Source organism: Anomaloglossus baeobatrachus, chromosome 8 (assembly GCF_048569485.1).
Source record: "Anomaloglossus baeobatrachus isolate aAnoBae1 chromosome 8, aAnoBae1.hap1, whole genome shotgun sequence".
Classification (NCBI taxonomy): Eukaryota; Metazoa; Chordata; class Amphibia; order Anura; family Aromobatidae; genus Anomaloglossus; species Anomaloglossus baeobatrachus.
In genome coordinates, this window is record NC_134360.1 from 33,523,775 (window position 1) to 33,548,774 (window position 25,000).

At 43.2% G+C, this 25,000-nt stretch overlaps 1 protein-coding gene across 1 annotated transcript in view; it reads right to left on the reverse strand.

The window, feature by feature from the left end:
- PDZRN3 (PDZ domain containing ring finger 3) overlaps positions 1–25,000 on the reverse strand; it is a 326,421-nt gene that overhangs the window by 248,921 nt on the left and 52,500 nt on the right.

The window sequence follows — 25,000 nt, forward strand, 5'->3', positions numbered from 1 at the left end:
ACCGAGAGACAAAAGATAAGAGGTTACCATCAAAATTGAGGGTTTAGCCACCATTAATATATATAGGGTCCTCAAGGCTCATTTAAAAAAGGTATATGATACTCAACGCTTATCCATCTTTGGGGGGACTATTTTTTTATTTATTTATTTTTCACTTAATTTTTGCAATTGGGTTTCATTCAAAACTTTGCAGCGTTTGCCTTTAAAGACTTTGTTTCCCAGCACATTCAACTTTGATGTGGTCAGTGGATGTAAATCAGCAGGAAGAAGCCTCAGAAAGACAGAAAAGAATTAAACCCTCCCCTCAGACTGTCAGAATGACCGATTCTCAGTTGCCTCATTCTGCAGTCTTCAATTATATTAATAATATTAATATATACATAAAATATATATAATATTGAGATATATATATATATATATATATATAATATTGAGATATATATATATATATATATATATATATAATATTGAGATATATATATATATATAATATTGAGATATATAATATTGAGATATATATATATATATATATATATATATATATATATATATATATATAATATATATTGAGATATAATATTGAGATATATATATATATATATATATATATATATATATATATATATAATATGGAGATATATATATATATAATAAATATTAATATATTATAATATATATTATCTAAAATTAAAAAAAAAAAATGCAAAATGATGCAAATTTTTTAATGAAACCCAATTGCAAAAATGATTTATAGCCCTAAATACATGCATTTAGGTAAAAAAAAAAAAAAAAAATCCTCAAAAGTGTAATCCAGACGCCTGGTCCTCAATTTTGTGCCTTTGTGCCCATTTTGGTTATTGACCAGGACTGAACAACATGATTGGCTCATAAAGGTTACCCAATAATGACCTAAATAACAGCAGTTTCCTATTGAGCCACAAAGGTTTGGTCCAAAATGTTTACTAGGAGTCAGAGCTCCTCCAATAAGTGGTTAACCCAGTGCCTTATACACAAAAACATACCAAAGTCATGACCGAGAGATGTGAATGTTATTAAAAAAGTGTGTGTGTGGGTATATGTATGCGACTGCCTGCCGTAATCTCTTCCTAAAGATTTATGGTGTGATACATCGGACATCTGTTTCAGATTAGTCCTTTCAGTTAGCTGCTTATGTGAAAAAAATATTTATTTAAAAGTAAAAAAAAAAAAAAAAATTGTTACTTTCAAGATTACTATGTACACGACAGGAGAATTAGCCAAAGCTTGGACAGATTGTATAAGGACATCCCTCCCCTCCCCTCCAAAAAACAATTCTAGAGCCTAAAAAGGTCCGTAAATGGCACAGACCATATATGAGGGACTGCTGATAAATCTTTAGCTTTGTGATTTTTTATTTCTATGGTAACAAATGTGACATCACATGAACCTTACGTGTCATATAGGTTTTCAAAATGTTATGTTTGTTGCTTATGGCAACAGTGTTCTACGCACGGAGTCTAATGCGATATTCACAGCAACTGAGAGCAGAGAAGGGATAAAATTCTTGTTTCTGCAAGGAAAATCCGAGAAGGATATTCATGGTGATATGTCGCAGACATTGGGGGATCAATGCCTTTCATATTCCACAGTTAAGAACTGTAAAACGGGCCACTTCAGCATCAATGATGAGGAACGTCTTGGACACCCGAGAGCGGTTGTTGTTCTGGAGATCGTCGATGCTGTGCACAACCTCATTCTGGAGAATCCACCAATTTCAGCTAAAGCAATAGCAGACATCATGGGGATTTCCATGAACGTGTTTGTGTCATTATCCATGAACATTTGGACATAAGGGAGCGATCTGCAAAGTGGATCCTCAAATGTCTGACAACAGATCAGAGAAGCATGCGAGTGAAAACTTCCCGCTCCATTTGTCAGCGTTTCCAGACTGATAAGAACTTGGATCGACCGGTCACTATGGATGAGACTTGGATTTATTTGTATGACCCTGAAAACAAGGAGCAGTCAAAAGAGTGGAGGCACAGTGGTTCTCCTCGTCTAAAGAAGTTCAGGGTGCAAAAATCAGCCACTAAGGTGATGACATCTGTGTTCTGGGATAAGGAGGGTGTGCTGCTAGTGGACTATCTTCAAAAGGGTTCCACCATCAATGCAAGGTATTACATTGAACTTTTGGACCAATTGAAGGCAGCTCTGAAGACAGAAAGGCGCGACAAGCTGTCCAAAGGAAACTTGTTTATGCAAGACAATGCCTTCGCTCACACTGCACAAGCGACCACGGCAAAACTGGCAGAGCTGGGCTTCCAGCTGGTTGACCACCCACCTTATTCACTAGATCTAGCTCCCTCCGACCATCATCTGTTTCCAAACCTGAGGAAACACCTCAAGGGACCAAATTTCACACCATTTCTGATGCCATGGCTGCTACAGATGCCTGGTTTGAAGCACAACCAAAATCCTTCTTTTTGCTAGGCTTACAGAACTTGGAATACCAATGTAAGAAGTGTGTTGTCATCAGTGGAGAGTATGTGGAATAAATTATAAGTTTCATCATCCTATCTCGTTTCTTTCTGGGTAAAGCCAAAGACTTATCAGCAGCCCCTTGTACACAGCACACACAGTGTCTAAGGGTCTGAATATCAACCGGTAACCCTCAGTGTGCAATCCTATTTACCCTTTCCCAGCTTTTTCTTGCTCCTTGTCAGCGCATGTATTGATATTGTAGATTCTGCTGCCTGTTCCTGTGCATTCGCTGAAAGCTTAAAAGCACCACTACAGTGTTTAGTTTTTTTTTTTTTTTTAATTTCACCGCAAGAGTGGTGCTTTAAATTGAAATCCCCTGCCCAGTCTACGGCTTTTTCATTTCGGCGATGTGTGACCTGCTGGCAGCGCCAGTGTTTCATGGAGGGTGCAACTTAATACAAGTCTATGAGAGCCTCGTTATGGTTCTTCTAGACTTGTATCGAGAGCTCATGACGTAACTGTGATTTCTGACCAGTCAGAAGTTATGATCACAAGATGGCACCATGGAACCGGAAGAATGCCAAAAAAAAGGTGACGATGCCGGATGGTGAGTATATTACCAAGAGCAGGGACCTTAGATTAAAAACACCACTCCAGCTATGGAAAAAATAACACTGGAGAGGTGCTTTAAGCACAAGTGCGGAATAGGACACAACCAGGGAAGCAGTCATTGAGTAAATCACATGGGCCTGTGCCATCTTGAGCAACATGGATAGATCTATGACAAGTATGAGGTCTAGAACCGCGATGCTGCCCTTTCAGTGAATGCAAGTTATCCTCTAGGATAGCTGATGTCTGATAGATCGGTGGCGGTCCAACTGCTGTGATCCGCATCGCAGGGTCGTTCAATTAGAGTGCAGTGCGCATGCTTGACCTTAGTGGTGGTCGCGCATGCGCACTGCTGCTCCATTCTAACGATCCGGGGATAGTCGATAACTTCTCTTCATTGGACAAATCCAAAAGGCAAATTAAAAAAAAAAAAAAAATCATAGTCAACTTTATGGAAAAGAAAAAAAAGCTAAACTAACCCTTTAACTGCGCTAAACGGTTTTGGCGTCCTTAATGTTCTATGTGTCTTAATGTGCAGATTATCTGAAGCCTCAGAGAAATGCTTCTCAATAATAAGACAGATCTGCTCGACGTGATTAATTACATGTGTGTAATGAAACGGAAAGTGATCTGAAAACTCTTTAAGGCATGACCAGAAATTTTACCTCTTCCTTATTTAATGGGGCAGAAAGTGCTCTTATGTGTCTCAAGGTACGATTTGGCTGTGGAGAATGAGCTTAACCCTTTTGAGGCTGAAAAAAAAAAAAAAAAAAAAACCTAAAAATGGTAATCGAACATTTTTAGAAGAAGTTTTTTTTTTTTTGTTTTTTTTTTTTTTTTTTTAAACGTCCATGGGAAAAAGATATCCCATATCCCATGAGAGAGGCGAATCTTAAAAGCATACCGCCGAAATAGCACCATTCCAGCTGCTGAGGACTTTTGACAAATTTTTGCTTAACTATATCCATCAATTATCTATGCAATATGTGTGTGTGTGTGTGTGTGTGTGTGTGTGTGTGTGTGTGTGTGTGTGTGTGTGTGCGTGCGTGCGTGCGTGCGTGCGTGCGTGCGTGCGTGCGTGCGTGCGTGCGTGCGTGCGTACATATACACCAGAGTGCATGGGGATCGGGGACTGCCGGAGATACCAGAGTACATGGGGATCTGGGGCTGCCGGAGATACCAGAGTACATGGGGATCTGGGGCTGCCGGAGATACCAGAGTACATGGGGATCGGGGGCTGCCGGAGATACCAGAGTACATGGGGATCGGGGACTGCCGGAGATACCAGAGTACATGGGGATCGGGGACTGCCGGAGATACCAGAGTACATGGGGATCGGGGACTGCCGGAGATACCAGAGTACATGGGGATCGGGGACTGCCGGAGATACCAGAGTACATGGGGATCGGGGACTGCCGGAGATACCAGAGTACATGGGGATCGGGGACTGCCGGAGATACCAGAGTACATGGGGATCGGGGACTGCCGGAGATACCAGAGTACATGGGGATCGGGGACTGCCGGAGATACCAGAGTACATGGGGATCGGGGACTGCCAGAGATACCAGAGTACATGGGGATCGGGGACTGCCAGAGATACCAGAGTACATGGGGATCTGGGACTGCCAGAGATACCAGAGTACATGGGGATCTTTAACTACCGGAGATAGTAAAGTACATTGGAATCCAAGACTGCTGGAGATGGTGTATAACATGGGGATCTAGGACTGCCAGAGATTGCCGAGTACATCGAAAGTTGGGACTGCCGGAGGCAGCCAAATTCCTTGGGGTCCAGGACTGCCAGAGGTAGGCGTAGCTGCGGACATATCATTGGTGCAACTTGTGTGGCCACGCAGTGGTCCAAGAGGTAAGGGACCCATTTCTACCTTCAAAGCAGGTGCAATTTTGCATGTTTATGAGCTTTGGGGCTGTAAAGGGTCCATATATTCTTGTACAGGGACCTTTTCCTGCCTGGGGATAGGAGAGTACATAAAGATCAGTGACTGCCCAAGGTAGCAGAGTACATCGCTTGACTATCTCCGGTGATATCACACATGCACTGCTCCATTCTAACAGGACATTTTATGGCCTCGTTCTCAGGATCAAGTTAGGTCATTGCAGGCAGACCTCGAACTTAACAGCAAGTTATCAATCATGTTGATGTTGACCCTTTACCGTACATATTGAGGAAGCGAATGGCATTAATTGGTCTCAAAAGGTAACATAAGGCGGGCTCCTCCTGTAATTGAAGTGGAGAGCCCTATCCCGGCCGAGGGCCACTGGCTTCCCTGCTTCATTCAATGTGTATGTCCGTGTGATGCTCCTGTTGGATGTGCGGCACTTACATCCGGTGTTACCTCCATCTTCCCTGCTGGTCCTCGTTGTAGACTGGAAGGGCAACACAATTGACCCATCAGTCTCTTGTAGAACTGTTCAGGAACCAGTTTATTGGAGGTCACTAAGTCTCTCGTACTTCAGACCCACAGGGCCGCTCACGCTGTCGCTGCTCTCTGGGGGTGGGTGGGGGATTTTTACCTTGCCAGCACATGCTCTGGGTTACTATCCTCCAGCAGAGTCCAATACGTGCTTCCTTCCCCCGTAATCTTTCCTAGCTTCTACAGTGTCTCACTTGGGCCTTTCGAATGACTTAGCAGCTCCTGACCAGTTCAAGGTCCCACCGGCGGTCTCTATACTCTGAGGTCCCACCGATCTCAGGATGCTCTACAGCCCGCCTGTAGGATTAGGTCTTGACACATGGGAGGTTTCTTCCTGTCCTAGGCAGGCCCTCACGTCTGGCCCTGTCCACACACTTGGACCTCTGCAGCTTCCCTGACTCTTTCCTGATCCTTCTCACTCCTCCCTCCTTATCTCCATCTTCCTGGTTACCAACTGGCTATTTGGTAGGATAGAGCAGGAACAGTTGCAAACTCATTGACACCCCACTCCTGCACACTTGGTCCCTAGTTACACTACACTAAAACATACTATCTATAACCCTATATCATTAATACTATATCTAACTTATCCTTAACCCTTTATCTACCATACGCCTGAGGTCTCCCGTCTGACACAGCACAAGGGGCCAGCATCTTACATTACACATTTACTGTATTCTAAAACATGTGTCGCGCCCAGGGTCAATTAGTGCCTGGACTGGCTCCACCTCTAGGTGGCCATCCATCGGTCCGAACCTGGCCCTGAACCATTCTATGGGGGAATGTTGGGAAAACCTGGGATTACCTGGAGTGAGTGTTTGGTGTTACCGGCACTGGTCTTCTGGGGCCCTAAGGGGTAGGCCCTGCATCCTCGTGAGGGATGCAGTACCTTGTAGCTCCCTGATGGCTTCAGGGGCGCTACAGATGCATATAATCAAATACATTACGTCTCATAAAACTTCTGATACTTGCGGTGGCTACAGGGCACCGAACGCCACGCCCATCCAGCTCTGCTACATCCGACATTAAATACATTACACGCCTATATACATTTATAATACAATAACACTTCTACGTAGTAGTGGACGTAGCTCGCCCACCTCCTACATAATGATAGCTTTTAAGTTGGCACAAGTACTAGGCAGCAGAAGACATTAAAGGGAAGCGGTCACTAGGATTTCCCAATATAAAAGTACGACCGAAAGTAAAGTATTGTAGTCAAAACAAGAAAACGGATTGGTTAAAAGTTGAGAACAAATTTAGCTGCACTTCTTGTAGTCACTTTTACAAATATGGCTGCCAAATAAACCACAAAAAATTACCCTGGTGCCAGGATGGGGCACAGAGACAGCGGGAGGGACAGAGTCTTGATCTTTGCTCCCGGCTACAACTCTTGGCCTCCATTCGTTCTTTCGGCTCCATCTCATCATGCGAAACCTCGCACTCGTCTTTTATAAAAGCCTGTAATATTTGTAGGCTCTTCCAGTCTATGGAAACTTTTACAGATGTATTTACGGATACTGAAAGTCTGGCTGAGTTCATGCATTTCTCTGAATTTAATGGCCCCCCGACGGTGAAAGAAAAGTCCTTATTTTTTTACAAAACTAAAAAACATCTTTTCCATTAGCGCTCTCCAAAAAGTAATGCTGTGTAACATACATTAAATGACCTGCTCCAGCCCTGCGGATATTAAACTGGAATCTGGCTTTATTTTGTGAAAACAGAACTTTGTGGGCTCGGAGGAAATTGTCATTATGGCGGTTGGTTTCTCGGACTAGTCTGCTGGCAGTACAGGCGCAGAGCATTTTCCTGCCGTCGGAGCGTGCAGCCGCAGAGGACTGATTACACTGAATTTGCTTGGTAATTATCCAGAGTTTTCTGTAGACGGAATAAACACATATAATCCAAAATCGGATTTACTGCTGTAAGTTTGGGGGAATGTCTTGGCAGTGTGCAACAAAACAAAAAGTGTGTCCTAGACCTCAATGGATCATTGAGATGTTAGTTTTTTTGTGAAGGGGTCACACCATGTGCTGTGACTCTTTAGTGCCTTCACACATTTCTGATAATTGTCAGGGTCAACTGGTGCCAATATTTACCGCTACTACGGGAAAAGGTCTATCCATTCTATAATATTACATATAAGACATGTTAAAAAAAATTACATTGGTAAACAAGATCTGGGGGCCTGGTCCATCAACAACCTATAGGTGGACCTGGTGATCAAGATCTGGGGGCCTAGTCCATGAACAACCTATACGTGGACCTGGTGATCAAGATCTGGGGGCCTGGTCCATCAACAACCTATAAGTGGACCTGGTGATCAAGATCTGGGACCCGGTCCATCAACAACATACTGATGGACCTTGTGATCATGATCTGGGGACCCGGTCCAGGCATCAACAACCTATAGGTGGACCTGGTGATCAAGATCTGGGGGCCTGGACCATCAACAACCTATAGGTAGACCTAGTGATCAATGGGAATCATAATTTGTCAATAGAAGCTACAAATATGTGAATCATGTCAAAAGGAGTCCAAATCCTATTAAGACCTTCTGAGTGTGTCAGTTTGTCCACCAATGCATTCTTCCTATAGGCCCCCAGATATATGAGACCAAGATTGTCTGAACCAGCTCTCATCAGGATCGTCCAACCGTTGTGTGGAGGCTTCCCGACTGTACCCAATAATTGAGGTTAAGGAAGAAAAGGATTCTGGCTAGTCGAATCTCCAACAGCCGATCTTTTTATTTTCTGGGGCATAAGCTGCTTCTACAAGGATTTGGAAGAGTCTTTTTCATAGAGAACACAGGAGTATTCAGCCTTATTTAGCGTTCCTGTATGGAACATTTGTGAGAGATAGCCATCTATTGTGTATGGTGGGCTTGATCCACTAATAAGACCGGTTGTCTAGTTGATGCGATTGGGGGCCACCCAACTCTGCCCCAATATCCGGTGAGAAGGATTAGGCAGCTGGGCTTTAAACACCAGATTCTTTCATTTTAAGAGGATATTAGCCATCTCTGGCAGCGACTTTCCCATATCTCTCTGTTTAAACACATGAACGATCAACCTGTCACGCTAGATACACGCTAGATATAGGGGGGTACCAAGCGAACGGCAAAAGGGAAGGGAAAGCCTGCGTCTAGGGAAGGGGGGAGATGGTGACCCCCTGACCAAACCTACCGCTGGCCCTTGAGGTCCCTCACCACCCTAGATAAGTTACGCACCTATGCGCAGAGTTGGATACCTGACTCAAGAGCTGGGCCCTAGATAGGGAATAGGTGGAATGAGCACTTCGTCAACCCCATTAGAAGATACAGGAAGCACACACTTGGGCAAAGCACATGAACTGCTTATCTCCAGATGCCTCAGGAAGAAGGTCAGCAAAGAGCAGCAATGATCCTGCAGATGAGTGCTTGCATCCAGAGCTTGTGAAGGAGCTAAATATCACCAGCACATGTCCAGGAAGAATGAGTGTATGTAAACCCAAGGGGAAATATAGATTATTAGCAATTGAAGGAAAGAGGAGCTCTGCAGGGTCCTAAAGGGGAAAAAAAAATGAAGATCCAGCAGAGGGGATACCCAGTACACTGAATAATAACAGCAGGAATAATTGTAAGTCAGGGAGCATCTTTCGCAGTCAAACGCTTTAACCTTCTATTGCCGGACACCACAGGACTGTCACCCATGACACAACCACGCTGATCACCCGTGTATGGGACTTAGCAGTCTGTTGCATTGCTAGCTTAACATTCAAAATGAGAAAAGCACAGAAAAATCTCTTGACTGTCTTAGAGTAGTTTCAATAACACTAAATCTAGAAAACAGGCATAACCGGACTTGAAAATAGATATTACAATATCCATCTTGTACTGGGGCCCAGCCCTATTTATATTCCAGAGCCGCAATCACAGTTCTGCCAGTAATAACCGTTGTCCAGCCTCTCAATGACATGTCCTTAATAAGCTTAGCTGAGCTCCATTGAGGCATGGTGAAGAGGTAGATTCTTCTACATCTGATTCCAAAGAGCACAGAATTGAGGCCTGAAACACACATCCGTTAAAAACACGCACGTGCCGCGAGACACGTATTTTCCCTGCGTGTTGCGTGAGGTAAGTACGTGTCTCGGGTACGTGCGGTCCACGTGTGTTCTCCGTGTGCTATCCACGATAACACACGGAGAACAGGTAATTTACTTACTCACGTGGTCCGCGCTGCTGTCCAGGGTCCTGATCTTCGGCTCCAACCTCGCCCACTCCCCGCTGACGCGGCTGCCGGCCGAGCAGACGGGCGGAGATCAGCGGCCGGGACAGCATGCCCACCTCCTTTACACGCTCATAACGAGCGGCGGCCGGCAGGAACAGCGGTAGAATCTGCAGGGCTGGTGGAGGTGAGTATTTTGTTTTTTTATTTTAAAATTAATGACACGTGTTCTCCGGCGCGTGTCACACGGAACCGCAGCCACACTACATCCGTGTGGTACGGGTGCGGGATGTGGGACGTGTGACACCCGTGCTGCAGGAGAATACGTGGACATGTCAGCGTGCAAAAATCACGGACACACGTAAGTACGGAACGGACACACGTTCCGTTCCAAAATACTGGTGTGTCCATACAATAGTGAAAACATAGGTCCACGTGTCTCCGTGCCGCCGGTACGTGAAAAAACTGCCAAACACGTACCGGCGGCACGGATGTGTGTTGGAGGCCTAAGGAAGATTTCAGCTCCGAAGCCTTCAGAACTTTGAATGCAGCTTTGAACTATTACACAAGCTGTAACTCACAATCAGTAGAAATATTCTAATGCATACAACTTTTTCCCAGATCACAAAATTGATCTCTGACTTTGAATTATATAAAAAAGAAAAAAAAAAACGAGAATTAACGAGACATTTAGGAGCGTTGTCTCCTGAGTTTCTACTTTCATCAAGACTCCCACCAAATGGACACGGTCAACATGCTGTGAGGTTTTATTAAAAAAAAAAAAATATACAAAAAGCAAAAAAAAGACCCCAGGTGGTCCTCACAGATTAAACATCCAGCAGCCGAATCGCCAAATGATGCGGCATGAAATATGATTATACTTTATGAATTGCCTTTCGGCAAGAGTCTACAAAGAGGTCGGAGTTGTGTGCAGGACCTCAGACTGATCAGCATTCACCCCCGCCACGGTCACACCGGTCTGTCCACATCATTATATACAATGGGATTGTGCAGACTGAAGAACGTGAACTTACAGAATCAGCCGGTGTTACAAAACACTACAATACAAACAATACAAAAACAGCAAGAACATTTTCCTAAAAATCCATACATTCCTAAAAAGTTTCATCGGCTGAACAAAGGCCTAGGTCCATCTAGTTCCCCCTTCCTCAAAAAATTGAGTTATGTCCAATATAACCATTATACAAGTTCAGAAAGGATCAAGAAATCTAAAAATAATTCCCCTACGTCCTTTTTCAAATCATAATATATCCAATTCTCGCTTTTTCTCTTCTAGGACTAGTTAAGAGCAAAAATTTCCAAAGTCCATAATAAAGATGAACAATGATCCTCCATGGATGGAAAAATCAAGTAATTTCCTAATTTCCAGGGATGAACATAATCTAAAGCCTTCAACATCCAATGAACTGTGCTTCATTCGACCCAGATGAAGAAAAAGCCGATGAATTACTAATGATGTTATCAAAGTGATTAAGATACGGTTTATGGAAATTGATGAAAATATGGCTGATCTTTGAAAATTTAAAAAGGGAACCAATCACCAGGATTTTCGTATATAACCTAAAGCCAGCGCTATACTGGCACCATCAGGCTGAGTCTATACATACCTTTAGTGGTCAGCTCGGATGTATAGGTTTTGAAACACAAGCAAGTAAAGTTTATTAAGTTAGCTGCTTGTTGAGTGACAGCAGCTGAGGATCAGATAATATCTGGGAGGTATTCATAGTTATCCCCTCCCCCTGTTAGAATTAGCATAAGTATTATACAAACGACCTAGCAGGACCTGTTGGGATAACTATAAATACCCTCCCAGATATCTGATCCTCAGCTGCTGTCACTCAACAAGCAGCTAAATTTATAAACTTTACTTTCTTGGATTTCAAAACCTAAACATCCGAGCTGACCACTACAGGTACGTATAGAATCAGCCTGATATTAAAGCCAGTGCTATACTGGCACTATCAGTCTTCATGTTTGCAGAGATATGTTCTTTCCAAATGCAACCGATGGTTAAGGGTCCAATTCCCAACACCAAATCAGTTGCGTTACCGCTGCATAATAGTGGATGGAGACCACTTATGAGAAAACCACTTTAAAGCGCAACCTTTGTTGCTGTCATACCCATGTGACCAGAAGGGGTGGGGCCTCAGTCAACATAGCCGATACCAGGAAGCAACATTTTTCTGTTGGCTGAGGCCTCACCCCTTTTGGTCACATGGGTATGACAGCAGCACAGGTCCTTTTAAATCACAAAGTAAAACTATTGTATAATAGAATTAGCATAAGTAACAAGGGGAGGAGATAACTATGAATACCCCCCAGCTATCAGCAGCTGATGTCACTCAACAAGCTGCTGATTTAACAAACTTTACTTGCTTGTGTTCCAAAACCTTTACATCTAGCTGACCACTAAAGATATGTATAGAATCAGCCCGATAGTGCCAGTATAGCACTGGTTTTAAGGTATATAGGAAAATCCTGGTGATTGGTGTGCTTTAGGAACTTTATTCTCTCCTTATACAAAAGGTCCAAGACCCACAAATAATCATTCAAGAAGACAATTTGCTAGTAAGATTTAAAGAGGAAAGAATGACCAAAACCAAGATGGATGGTTCAAAAAAAAAACCAAAAAAAACCCCAACATGCTAATGAGAAGATTGAAACAAAACAGAAAAAAATAAATCAAATTCAAAACCAACCAGAATGCCTTGAGTTTAGACAATCTCCAGACACAAAAGTCAAAAGAGAAGACGATTAGCGCAAAACAGTTGAAGACAAAAAAAAAAAAAAAGAATTACCAAAAAGATAGAAAAGTCATCGATGATTGAGAAGAAGACAGAAGAAGACAGGAATGATATTAATCAAAGACTTGAATCCAAATCACGGGCATTGAGCTTATATTGAAAACCCAAAAACCCAACCAGTAAAACCTCTTCGAGAGGTCTTTAAGATGGTCTTTAGAGGGATCGTCAAAGGAAGCAGTGATCTGGAAGAGGTGGCTCTTTGGAGAAAGTTTAGTCTATTATGGTTTTTTGCTGTATGGATTCAACAGATGGAGATGCAACATGCAAAAACATGGTGGCCTACTGGATTGAAGATTAAAAAAGAAGACAAATAATATTAATCAAATATTTGAATCCAAATCACGATCTTTGAGCTTAGACTATAAGACTATAATATGAAAACCCAAAGGCCTGACCAGTAAAACCTCTTCGAGACGTCTTTAAGATGGTCTGTAGAGGGATGGTTAAAGGAAGGTGTGATCACCTTGAAGAGGTGGCTCTTTGGAGAAGGTTTAATCAATTATGATTTTTTGCTTTATGGATTCAACAGATGAAAAATATGCAACATGGAAAACATGGTGGCCTACTGGAATGAAGACTAAAACAGAAGACAAATAATATTAATCAAAGATTTGAATCCAAATCACGATCTTTGGGTTTTCAAATTATAGTCCAAGTTAAAAGATCGTGATTTGGATTCTGTTTTAGTCTTCATTCCAGTAGGCCGCCATGTTTTTCCATGTTGCATCTTCTTCATCTGTTGAATCCATACAGCAAAAAACCATAATAGATTAAACCTTCGCCAAAGAACCACCTCTTCCAGATGATTACCGCTTCCTTTAACCATCCCTCTAAAGACCATCTTAAAGACCTCTCGAAACGGTTTTACTGGTCAAGTCTTTGGGTTTTCAAATTATAGTCTAAGCTCAAATACTTGACCAGTAAAACCTTTTTGAGATGTCTTTAAGATGGTCTTTAGAGAGATGGTCAAAGGAAGTGGTGATCATCTGGAAGAGGTGGTTCTTTGGAGAAGGTTTAATCTATTATGGTTTTTTTGCTGTATGGATTCAACAGATGAAGATGCAACATGGAAAAACATGGCAGCCTACTGGAATGAAGACTAAAACAGAAGACAGAAATAATATTAATCAAATATTTGAATCCAAATCACGATGTGAGCTTAGACTATAATTTGAAAACCCAAAGACCTGACCACTAAAACCTCTTTGAGATGTCTTTAAGATGGTTTTTAGAGGGATGGTCAAAGGAAGCGGTGATCATCTGGAAGAGGTGGTTCTTTGGAGAAGGTTTAATCTATTATGGTTTTTTGCTGTATGGATTCAACAGATGAAGAAGATGCAACATGCAAAACCATGGCGGCCTACTGGAAAGTAAACTCACCATTCCGATTGCTGCTACATCACCGAAAACCCATGTAAAATTTTGGAATTCCTAAAACATGCCTTTCCGATCAAACAGTAGTTCCTATGTCTGACACGTTCCCGTAAACAGCAGTTGCTAGAGTAAAGGTCATTTGCTAATGAATTTACCAAACTTTGAAGTAACTTGCTTTGTATTTACCAGAACTGAAAGTGAATGACGGAAAAGAATGTGGGCAAAGAAATTCTAAAAAGAAAACCCAACAAACCAAACAAGCTATTTTATCATCCTCACTGATCTGAGCTGCTCAAGGCATTCCTAATCATGAATACAACGCAACTTTCACAAGTCCTTGATCCTAGGATGAATCTATGGAGGTGGAAACTCTACAAGCCTTACGTAAAAGAAACTTGTGCTAATCACATGCTGACATCTTGGTCGGTAGCATACTGTCAAAGTTGGAAAAAAAGTCTTCCTCGGTAGAATTGCTGATAGGTATTCCAGCCTGACAAGTACGCTGCTCGATGTGCTTCACTGCACCGTTTCCCTAAGAAATGAGACATCTGTGGATTCCTCAAGTGTTTTCAACTGGGCCGATTTGGCATTGTCCACTTTTTGCAAGATTGAAATGTGTAGAACAGCTGCCTTATTCCTACATAAGTCTTACGTTCCCATATGTATAGGTCCGGGATGAGAAATTGCTTTCATAAAGGACACCCCCCCCCGAAAAAAAAAAAAAAAAAAATATAGAAGCATATCACTAAATGTGTGGACTCCATTACAAAATTATGATGGTGCCATTTGGCTTCGAAACACCATTAGAAACTCATACCCACCACCAGATGTCCTTCACTTAAAAATGGGCATCAATTCATACTGGACTCCTAGAAAATTATCACAGGGTACAAAATGACTAAACAGGGACACCTATACGGGCCCTAAGACTGGGGTCCTTGTGCTGTCCCTTATCTCAGAGGTAGGCTTGATGGTAGCCAGGTCTGAGCCCACAAAATGACCCCAACTCCTGTCCAAGCCCTGTTCTTACTACCCCTCTCCCTCACCCTTGGGGCTGGCTGGACACACCATAACAAGCCCCACAAACATGAACGGGAAGGGGGGAGGGAACAAAACTTGCACACAAAGGAGAGCCAACAAGTGTACTGTAGGGAATAAAAGTATAAGAAAGGAAGCAAACACAAAATGGGAAAACGTCAACACCACACAAACTGCAAACTACAGGTCACCACAAATCTGTTCGCCATCAAGACCGGAATCGCAGGAGCATAAACTGAAGCTATTATCGACAGCAATCAAAGATTCCCCAGCCTTAAATAGGGAGGAGACCGTTAAATAGGAATTAGCAACCTGAGTCTCCAATAGCCGCAGACCACACCACAGGAATTAAGACTCAGCCAATGCCCGGCTGAGGCTGAGCAACTAGGAGACCTCAGGTTGCCTGCCGGACTGTAATGTGAACAGAGTCCACTGCCCCCGCAATTGTGGACCTGAACACCGCATAACAGAAATCCTCCACTGTAATGGGCTCTAAAAGGTTCAGTAGACAACAACCCCATGAAGTCTACAGAAAACAGCATAATATTCTTTCACCTATGTGGGCCACCTCAACTTCTATGCCCCATAGTGGCTACACAAACACCTACAAGTCCAAGTTACCGCCATCCAACACTACACAGTTAAAAAATGAGGTCAGAAGGTCTTAAAAATCAAACGTTTAAAATCAAAAGTGCCTTCATGGAGGCCATCCATAGATCTTAGTCCTACAGAAAATGGGATGACATTGAGACAAAACCCGGTACAAGTTCTGATCTGTTTTTACACATCAAAAAAGTTTTCAATAAAACTTTTGCTTCTATAATAACTGGGGCTTCAAAAAAATTTTTTTAAGTTTTTGGATGTTCATAAAATAGGTCCAACGAAGCCATCAGAAAACTTAGAACTGTTCAAATCGAGCTCGGTAAAAACAAGGCAGCATTGAAAAGGTGCTTCCTGGAACGAAACATTCATAGCCAGAACATCTGCAAGTAAACATCAGTATAATTCATTTACTGTGAAGCCGTGAACATACAAATACCACATGTTTGTCTTGAGACTCAAAGAGCTAAATCATCCAGGCCCAGATCTGTCCGTTTTTTGGGTTTTTTTTTTTTTTTTACAAATGACATGAAAACAATTATTATAGTCACATATTAAAAATCAAGACAGTAATACTCTTCAAAAGAAAAAAAAAAAAAAAAGAAGAAGTAAAGTACCGGAAGGGGCCTTCTGATCCACACAGTATAAAATCTGCAGACAGATATAACGTACGAGTGGTGGTGGAAAAAATTATGAACCGTTGTCGCTACCTCGGCTTACAGATTTTGGATTCCAAGGTAACTGCACCTCAAAAAAGACTGAGTAGATTTCTTTTCATCTGACATCTTCCTTTGAAATTAAGGCAGCCATTTTGAACAAAAATGTATGCATAAAGTTGGCAGAGGGGGAAACTTCTTTGCCTACAACATTGGTGTTATAGGACATCTTCTTTCGAGATTCAGGCAGCCATTTTGAACAAAATATTTTGCATAAAAGTTGGCAGAGGGGGAAACTCCATGGTCTACTTGGTTCTTCAACATTAGTTTTGAAATTACAACTGCCAGCATGCCCCGATAGATCACTGGGTGGTTCCTGACTTTTGACTTGTGTCTGCCATGTTATTACAAGTTTTAATTGCCTGAGATTAGAGGTCCCTGTGCCCCCCGATACCTTCCGCTGGAGTTACACATTATATTGGGAAGAGAGATTTGAAGTAGGTCCCCTTTTCCCAGGGCATTGACCCTCTCTGGAATGTATCCTCTTGAGGTTGACATACACACTTTGGCTGAGCACTCCAAGTTTGGCTTGTGCCTTTAAGCATTTATTGTACGGTTAGAGTCACGTTATCTGCCTGGAAGTCTACTGGATACCAAAGCAGCAATACCACCCCCTCTCTCCAAGGGCAGGAGCTGATTCTCTGTGTATGCCAACACCGTTGACGTACGTGCTACCTTGAAAGGGGAACCCAATGTTGGCTTGTGCCTACGAGCCTTTATTCCATGATAAAAGGTATCATCATCCTAATTCTGCTTGGAAGAGGGTCAAGGTCATGCCCTCAATGGATCCCATAGTAGAAATACCACCCCTCTATTATGTCACCACCGGAGTCTGCTTCAGCGACTTCTACTCCGATTGCCAGGTGACACAGTGTTTCTGCCGTGGATGGTGCTGGTGATGGGAGAGGAGTCGATGCCAGCGACGTCGGCCGCTCATCCTCTGGGCTAGATTTCCTTGGGATCTGCAGTACCACTGACTGACTATAGGAGGCGTGTGTCTCCCAGCTGAAGTTACCATCATTCAGCTACAACCAATGAGACACCACAGCCTTCTTAATTCACCTCCTGTCTGCTGACCACTGCCAGAGATAGGAATCATAAAACAGAACAGGAGCCAGAATATCAGAACTGTGTTCTGACTTCTGCTTGTTTCCTGATTACCCTCCTGCTTGCTGTTTATGTACCTCGCTGCCCGATGCGGATTTGACCTCTGCTTGTTTTCTGATTACTTCCTTGCCTACCGATTCTGTCCCTGTTCTGCAATTCCTGCTTTGACCCTGCCTGACGACTACTCTCTCGGACTGCTGCCTTCCACAGGTAGTGATCTCCAGGGCCCTGTGTTATTGCAAATCCCTGTATAGGGGTTAAAGGGTTTCAGGGTTCTAGGGGTCCTACTTGGTGAAGTGGTTTCCCTCTAGTCTGTCCATTACATCCCATCTGAGTCTGCGGATCCAGGCAGGCATTACACCCTCTCTCCACGGCTGCCACTTTGGTGTGTACATCCTTGGTGTTGGGACGCACACCTTGGAAGGGAACCCTAATATTGTCCTGTGTCTATGACCCTTCATTTTATTGTAAGGATCATGTCAACCTCAAATCTGCTTGGAAGACAGTTGGTTAGGGTTATCCCCTCAAAGGATCCCAAAGTAGGGATAGCCCTACCGTGACTATATACCAAAGCCCTCTATCATAACCCCCAACATTTAACCATTTAGAGGTTAGTGAACAATAGTTAAAAAGGAAACGAGTAACATACATTGTAACCACATGATCATTAAACCCATGTAAAGTAAGCGGGTATGATAGTTAGTATTCAGTATAAGGTCCACTCAATGAGTATGTCGAGGAATGCACTACAACCCCATCTATTGCGTGGAACAAAAATTGCCATGGAGAGGGCAGAGCAAAACACAAATAGCGATACGGCAAGAAGTGACGCTCTGCAGCCCAGCCTGAAATCACAAACAGAAGTTCTTCAATTTGAAACATGGAGACGCTCATCAAACCCAGATTGCAAAAATGTGACGTTCACCACATCAAAGCCAAGTCGTATTGTAGCAATTGTCTTCAGGAAGTGCAATGATTGTCATTGTGCCATTCTGTTTCCACAGTAGCTAATGAAAACCTGCAAATTGTTTGCTTTTCTTAGATGGAGCCAGTTATCCGAAAAAAAATATCCTCATTACTGAATAATGTCTCCTTCCAAATCAGCTTCATTAATGAGATCACTGCACAATATGTATGCAATCAGCTCCTAAGCGCCCACTAGTGGTGGCTGTATAACTGCAAGAAAAAAAAAAATATATATAGGGTCCAGCTTCCAGATACAACAGAAGATAAAAATTGGGATTTTATTGTTAATTATTACAAAAAATAAAATATAGATATAAAACAAAAAAAAAAAAAAAAAAAAAAAAAAAAAAAAAAAGGAGAGGATGAGACCTCTGAGGAGGCTGTATAAATGAACAACTCGGAGAAACCACTGAATGTTTCTCTACACAATCGGACGTTGTTGACAATGGTTATATGGACTCTAGAAATTGTACCATCAAATTCTAAATGTATTTAAATACACTTTTGGAAGGAATGATTGTGTCTTTACTCTATGTAATATTTTACAATATTATACAGTTGCCCGAGCATTCAAGTAGTTGGCCTTTTCGCCATTACTTAAAGGGGTTGTCCACTACTTTGATAACCCATTCTTATTCCCCATTAAAATAAAAATGCTTATGCCCTCCTCTTGTGATGGCATGGTTTCAGTAATGTTGGCACATGCGTTCCCAGGGGGGACACATGAGGATGTTACGTCACACAGACATGAGCCCAATTACCACTGCCTTCCTTCTTCCGGTTTTTAGGAGGCTCACACGACGTTACGAAAGAGAACTGAGCCCAATCACCACGCCTTTCGTCTCTCAACATCGTTACGTACAAGCACTGAGCCCAATCACCGCGCCATCCCTCTCCCGATGTCGTTACATATAAGCGTCAATGTCCAATCACCGCGCCTAACCTCTCCTAACATCGTTATCTACAAGTGCTGAGTCCAATTACCAAGCTTTCCCTCTCCCGACGTCGTTCCGTATGAGTGCTGAGCCCAATCACCGCACCTTCGCTCTCCCGACAACATTATCTACGAGCAATGAGCCCAATTACCGCGCCTTCCCTCTCCTGACGTTGTTTCGTATGAGAGCTGAGCCCAATCACTGCGCCTTCCCTCTCCTGACGTTGTTTCGTAAGAGTGCTGAGCCCAATTACCGAGCTTTCCGTCTCCCGACGTTGTTACGCATGAGAGCTGAGCCCAATCACTGCACCTTCCCTCTTGCGGCATTCAGACATCTAATTAGTCAGAGAACTGCGGCTGATCTTTCCCTGTTAATTACCGATATGTCTGAAAGCGGGGAGAGGGATGGCAGCGATGATTGGGGGTGGCGCTCATGGGATGGCACTCCCGTTCCAGGTTGTTACAACACCGCTGGAATGGGAGTATAAGCTTTTTTTATTGTAATGAGGGCAAACGAGAGGAATGAGTAGCAGTTACATTAGTAGTGGACGACCCCTTCAACACCACTTTTCCTCTCTACAGTGAGCCACCTGACATTCTGAACTCTGCTACATCGCTTGGCTTTGCGACACTAACTCAATTGTGCTGAACACATCAGCATTGAGCCACTTTCCATATCCAGTTCACTTGACTTATATACATCTTTTGACTTTGTTTTTAACAACTTGATACACCGCGCTCTGCTACGTTGTTCCCTTCGGGTGATTATCTCTATATTGACCCATCTGGCATAACTGGTTCTGCTACAACACTGGGCTCTGCTACAACACTGGGCTCTGCTACAACACTGGGCTCTGCTACAACACTGGGCTCTGCTACAACACTGGGCTCTGCTACAACACTGGGCTCTGCTACAACACTGGGCTCTGCTACATCTGCAGACCATCTCTATATTGAGCCTTCTGGCAAACCAAGCTCGCTAGGCTTCGCTATACCGGATTCTGTGACATACTAAGCTCTATCATTGCCAAGTCTACACCGCCTTATCTAGACGCTGGCCAAGTCTATGGCCTCCTAGTGGACCATTACTCTACTATATGCTTTTTTTTTTTTAACCCCATGTATACCAAGCGGTTTGTCCTTAACATAACACAGTCACCCTCTAAATTTGGCTAATCTGGATTATCTCCCCCCTCACAGGCACTTGTATATACATGGAGCGGATTAATCCCAGGCAGATCCATTTTCATCCCGCTCTTGTCTGGCCTGCCCAGTGATCTGTGTTATATTAATATTACATTGCAATGCAATCATGAAAAAGCTATGAAGTCTTGGCTACGCTTAAATGCTGGACCTCAGCTATTTTTCGAAACTCCTACCTCCCCAAATCCCCAGCGCCATTTTATCATCATAACATGAGCAGATACATATTGTTCTCCTGCCAATGAGAGAAATCTCCAACAGCTGTTTCTTAATTTGTTGAAATCACATACAAAAAAGGGGTCAGGACTGAGCGAGTTTAATACCTCGGTAACTCAAGTTTTAAAAGGGATAGGTGTGTATCGTAAGAGGAGGATAGATTTCCCTTTTTATTATTGAATTTATTTGCAGGAACCTATATGGAAAATGGTTCGTCCGTGCCAAGATCTTATAACCGCAAAGAATGCGAATTTACTAATATTAATGGTGGTCGTTAAATTGCTTTTGGGTCCTCTGGAACACTCGATCGTTACCCCTATACATACTACTCCATTGTTTCCCTGTTAGGGGTGCTTTATCCGAAAGGCAAGCATAGTAACCAACACTAATGGCAATTTTAGGATATTTTGGTCTCGCTCTTGCTCCAGCTCAAATCCCACCTATGACTGGTGATTTATGGTCAGGGTTTGTGGAAACCCACCAAATTTTCCAGAAATGTAGAAAAAAAAAAAGAATGGGCTACAGCTCAGGCAGATCCAGAATAGTGTCATTAATTCTAATAGATATACATTTTCCACTTTTTAATTTGTGGATGGGATCGGGGTAATTTATATTTTTTGCTTTAGACAACAAAAACGCTTAGGAACCCCTTTTTTCGATGCATCTTAAATTACTTGAATGGAATCTGTCAAGTGATTTTCTAGTACAAAACTAATGGTACCCTGGAATATTGCTCGAGCAGCCCTTACAGGATCAGTAACTTTCATTGCTTTACCCTATCTCATTATCTTGCTGTAAGCCCCGGAGAATTCAGTGTTGCGTGCTGTAGCAATGGCGTTGTGATTGCCAGAGATCCGGGCCAGTGCACATGCCCTAGACTCCTGTCTGGGTGTAAACATGGCAAGGAGATAGCAGGATCCTTTGGCAGAGTAGGGAGCAGTGGCCATGGTGCCAAATTTGGACCTGGGCACCCCTCGCTATGCTGGTCAGATGTATGTATACCTATGTATACATTTAGCATTCTAAATCCTATTTAGGATTGCTACTTCCAATAGGTGGCGCTAGAATTTGTCTCCTTCCTCACTGGAGGGACAATTTGAAAAATCCTATAAAGACATGAGAGTTGCCTTTCCCACATTATGTAGTAATGTCCCCTGTTCTAATGTTCCCCATCCTGGGCTCCTTCCTCGTAAATATGTCTCCCATCCTGACATATATGTCCCAGCTTTGAACATCATTTCACAGCATGTATTGCATTACTTATCTTACGACACTCCCAGCCTTATATATGTTCCCCCATTGCAGCCCACATCCTGGTATATATAACCTCATCCTGGTGTATATGTCCCCATCCTGGTGCCCTCTGGATGTATATTGTCCCCCTCCTCGTGTATACGGTCCCTTGCTGGGCCCCTCCTAGTATATACTGTCCCACTCCTGGTAAATATGTCTCTGTTTTGTCTAATGTTAAAAACAACATTATACTCATCATTCCTGGCTCCCACGTTGCACAGCGTCCTCCGGTGTAGCCAGCACACAGTGGCTGGGAGCTTTCATTGGTGTCGGTGCTATTGCAATGCATGACGTCATTGCCATGCGCCGCCCTCAGTCACTGGGATACAGATGAAAGCTGCCGGCTTCTGTTTGGCTGGCAGCCTGTATTGCAGCACAGAGACCTGAGGGGTCTCTGCACCGCGATGAATTTCAGCTGAATATTCAGCCTCGGATGCACATCCAGCAGAATCAGGGGCTGGGGCCGGCTGGCTCCCTGCACCCCGGGCCCGGTGGTGATCCCTGCAACCAAAATCATTCCGTTCCTGGTGGGCAGTGTTTGGCCCCACCACCTTCGATCAAGTGCCTGACTGCGTAGGATTCAGGGAATAAGACTTATATTTTTGCAGGGGTGGCACAAAGGGTGGCATCCTTACTTTTGCAGGGGGCCCCTCATGAAGCAATACTTGCCTTGCCCAATGTGTTGGCAATTCACGCTACACCCCTGATGGCTAAGGCCCGTTTCACACATCCGGCATTTTGCCGGATCCGGCACACTTCAGTACAGTGTAATACAGTACAATGGCATCGCGGCAACCTCCGGTCACATGCTCCAGTCACATGTCAGCATGTGACCGGAGGTTGCCGTGATGCCATTGTACTGTATTGCACTGTACTGGAGTGTGCTGGATCCGGCAAAATGCCGGATGTGTGAAACGAGCCTAATCCTGTGGGTATATCAAATGTTTAAAGGTGGGAATACCCTTGTAATGTCTTGGGAAACCCATCTACATTTTGACAATTTGGAGCATTCTTCATAAAAGTTCCTACAGTACCAAAACCGGATTTTTTTTTTATTTTTTTATTTTTTTATCCTTGCTTCACCCCTTTCCTCCCATCTGTAGCTTAAAGCAAAAATGTAAGAAAAAAAAAATTAGACGCTCCAGGCGCATAGTTTCTTTAAAGCAACATCTTTAGGGGAAACAATCTGTGGAAAATTGGCTCATCAAACCCAAAAACTGTCAAAGCGCGGCCTCGAGAACGGCTGCGAGCCAAGCGCAGATTAGGGACGAGCACTGGAACAAATTGATGTACCTGGAGCAGCCTGAAGATCACAGGAACGCGTCGGCGCTGAGCGCTTCTAAAACTGCATATTATATCTTATTAAATCTCAGATTTCATTCAGATCTAGAGAAAAGAAGCTCTTCAGCAATTACTGCAATCTATCACCGGGTCTTATGAAAGCATGTCGCCAGTAAAAAAAAAAAAGTGCTCCTTCTTCAGGAGAGATTAGACGGCTTAAAGCGAATCTATCATTAACAAACACTCTAATCCCATTTAACTTTAAACACTGCCGTAATTAGAGTCGTCTATTCTCCGGATCTATAGCGGTTTCGCTTATATCAGTTAACGATGATCCCTTGAAGAAGAAGTGTAGAACGACGCAAAAAAAAGAAATCGTGTCATCTCACTCACAAGTGCACGGATGAGTCATCTTTAAAGTTCAGCTTTGAACATCATTTCACAGCATGTATTGCATTACTTATCTTACGACACCTCCAGAGCTGCATTCATAATTCTGCTGGTTGGTATTGAAAAACTGTAAAAATGGGTTAAAAAGCTTTCCTGGTTCGGAATATGGTTCAGTCCTCTTTAGCACCAAACCAGGGCAGTGTTCGCTTCTGTACCGTCAAATCTTTGCAAAGTATCATGGATGCCTCCGCCAATTACTTGGCCTTCGCAACATCATGGCATCGTGACCCAACATATGTTATATGAAGCTAATGTCATAAATGTAATCAAACAGAAGCGGTTCCGCACTGAACCGTGCAATACCTTACACCGAATACCTTGGAACAGCCTCAGTCCTCCTTTTAGAAGAAATGGAATTGGGCGCACGTGGACGAGGAGAGGAGACATCCAAAACAGAAGTCCATAAAGTAGAAAACCACGACATACACCATCCAAGATCCAGAAAGTGCTTTTATTCCATATAACGTGCAGGTAAAATAGCGGGAAGGAAAGAGTCGGGTGCAGGCCCCCCAAGGACGACAGCCATTTTGCACCTTGTGTGCTTCTACAGGTTCTATTGATGGCTAGTAAACTGCACAGGAGACCAAGATGTCGGGGAGAGAATTGCCAACACAGAAGTCAACGCTGCCCAGGTCCGGTTGCCCCCATGTACCAATTTGGGTGCTGATTCAGGGATGTTCAAGTCTTTTTGCGCTACCAACAGGCTTGTTAACACCTACAACTTCCAATACAATTTAGATTAAAGACGGACCAAACAATTTTGGCCAAATTGGTCAACGACCTGTTGTGTTGGGTGTCCTCCGAACTCTTCAGATGATGTCGGAGAAAACGATCAGGCATGGTAAAAAAAAACAAAAAAAAAAAAAAAAACACGTCCAATAGATACAACTTGCTATCTAAGGTTATTGGTACCTCAGCTTTCCCGGTTGAGAACACATGCATGCTCGGCTGAGCTAAGCGTGCATGCGCATAGAGGATTTTGGACAGATATAGCTCTCGGTTGAACAAGTGCTTTGCTAAACATAAGCTTTGTTGGGCTTGCAAACTGCAGTGGGATCTGTAAGCTTCCCCCGCCTATCAACAAAACAGGAAAAGATAGGAGAGTTCAGCTCTGAAGGCTGCAGAATTTTGAATGCAGCTCTAGACTAAAATACACATCAGATTTATATAGCATGACATCATAGACAACAACAAGCCCCTATTATGGCTCCATACAAGTCAACGGTTTATAGACACAGTAATCCATACGAGGCCCAGACTATTTAGCGATTGTCAAAAGGTGGATATA